This window comes from Salmo salar, chromosome ssa14, assembly GCF_905237065.1.
Source record: "Salmo salar chromosome ssa14, Ssal_v3.1, whole genome shotgun sequence".
NCBI lineage: Eukaryota > Metazoa > Chordata > Actinopteri > Salmoniformes > Salmonidae > Salmo > Salmo salar.
In genome coordinates this window covers 62056128-62058691 of record NC_059455.1, presented here as the reverse complement: position 1 = coordinate 62058691, position 2564 = coordinate 62056128, and positions in this window count along the sequence as shown.

Below are 2564 nucleotides of genomic sequence, written 5' to 3'. Positions count from 1 at the left end.
GTCGCGGATTTTTGGAATCCTTCAGAATAAAATACCCTTCCTTAGTAAATGAATAATTAGGGCGAAAATAGTAGAACATTGGTTATTGTGGCAAATAATCTTAAATACAATATATTTTTTCATATTGGACTTACACAATTGTTGTGTAGCCGATGTTGTGTCTACTCAAGACCACTTCTAGTTTCCAAATCTACAGAGTTACACCCAGAGGAGCATCTCTGCTCGTTTTGCAGCCAGTACACCCGCGATGCAAGTCAGTATTAGACATCCATCATCCATGTCTGAGGACATCAGAGATGACGTGGAATCCGGCCAATAGGGGCAACAGTGAGCGCTAGCCATAGAACGTTTTTTTTTAAATATCTTTGTATTATGCCTATTACAAACTTTAACCTTTACCGTAATATTTTCACACATGAGTTCCAAATATATCTAACGGTTGCCCCAGCATTAGTTTTTTTTTTAATGCATGTGATGTGAGAATGCACTCACTGTTCCAAAATGTGATTGTTATGCTACAGGACAGTTAACTTACGCTGCCCTCAAACTAAACTTGTCAATTTCTAATTATTTTCTAACAAGTTTTATTTTCTAACAACGGTTTGAATTGAGCTGTGTTCAGTCTCATTAATTCACATAATAAGTAGCCCATTTCACTGTTGTGGACAATTTGTGTTTGAGGCTTAACTGAACCAAACAAACTTCCCTCTTTGACGAGAGCCCAAGCACTTCCCCAGTGTTTTCCAGATCTAGTATGCAGACATTTGCACATCTCTTGGCAGAACAGGCCTTGTACTAACTTTTTCCCCATGGCCCATTTTCTGGCTGGCGACTGCATTGCCATCATTGTTGTTTTCCTTATGTAACAGTATAGCTTCCGTCCCTCTCCTTGCCCCTACCTGGGCTCGAACCAGGGACCCTCTGCACACATCTACAAATGCCTCCCACGAAGCATCATTACCCCTCTGCAAGGGGAACAACTACTTCAAGGTCTCAGAGCGAGTGACGTCACCGATTGAAACGCTATTAGCGCGTACCCCGCGAACTAACTAGCAATTTCACATCGGTTACACTTACGTGTAACTTAAGTGCCTTATTTTCTGTATATCGTGTTGTAGTTTCTACTGTAGCATACTGTATGTATGTTTGTATGTATGTACAGTACCAGTCAAAAGTTGACACCTACTCATTCAAGGGTTTTTATTTTTCCTATTTTCTACATTGTAAAAACTATGAAAACAACAAAGCACACCTCCTCCATGCTTCACGGTGGGAACCACACATGCAGAGATCATCCATTCACCTACTCTGCGTCTCACAAAGACCCGGCGGTTGTAACCAAAAATCTCACATTTGGATCAAAGGACTGATTTCCATCGGTCTATTGTCCATTGCTCTTGTTTCTTGGCCCAAGCAAGTCTCTTCTTTTGGTGTCCTTTAGTAGTGGTTTCTTTGCAGCAATTCGACCATGAAGGCATGATTCACACAGTCTCCTCTGAAGAGTTGATGTTGAGATATGTCTGTTACTTGAACTCTGTGAAGAATTTTTTTGGCAGTTAACTTTAATGAACTTATCCTCTCACTCGACTGACTTATGGTGTGACATTAATGCTAGTATGAACTCGGACCCAGGCACAGAGACACACAACAGACGGCAGTTAGGGTAAATCCAGAATATTTACTTAAGCTCTTCACAGCAAAGCAAGAGAACACTGAACACCAATAAACCCAATCAGGGTCACCTGGATACTGGAAGTAACCCAAGGGTGCTCTCCAGTGGCAACCTCGGGTAGTACACTCAAGGGAGAAAACCTGACCTGTGACATATGGTACTTAAGCCAACTAGGAACTCAGAAAAATAGGTAAAATCATGAAGTCAGCTATCTTGTTGGAATTCCGAGTTGGATGACCTTTCAAAACTATTTTTCCCAGTCAGAGCTTGTTTTTTTCAGAGTTCCCAGTTGTTTTGAATGCAGCATCAGATTGTAACTATGGTACCTCAGGGTTGCTAGCTCAGACCCCCCTTTCCAGGGGTTTTATTTTTATTTAACTTGTAAACTTCTCCTGTGTTTTCCCCCCATTTATTAATAAATCCCCATCATAGTAATATTTCCTGCATCATATCTCCCCACGATACCTTCCCCCATTTTTACCCAACCATGGACTTGAAACCCCCCCCCAAAAAAAATCCCCCCCCCCCCCCCCCTCACAAACTCCCCTAAAATGGTTTCATCCAATCCTGGCAACGTTGTTTAGCTTTCGCGCGGTTAGGCTAGGCAGTAGGATTGTATTCGGGGTGATGATATGTGAGGTGATAACATTTTATTTGCTTTGTGATTTGTCTAAAACTGTAAACGACTTGTCAAGTAATGTGCTCTGGTTCTTGTAACAAGTAAAGTGCATTCAGAAAGTATTCAGACTTCTTTTTCCACATTTTGTTACATTACAGACATTTTCTAAAATGGATTAAATACATTTTCCCTCATCAATCTACAAACAATACCCCATAATGACGAAGCGAAAACAGGTTTAGAAGTGTTTGCAAATTTATGCAAAATTAAAAA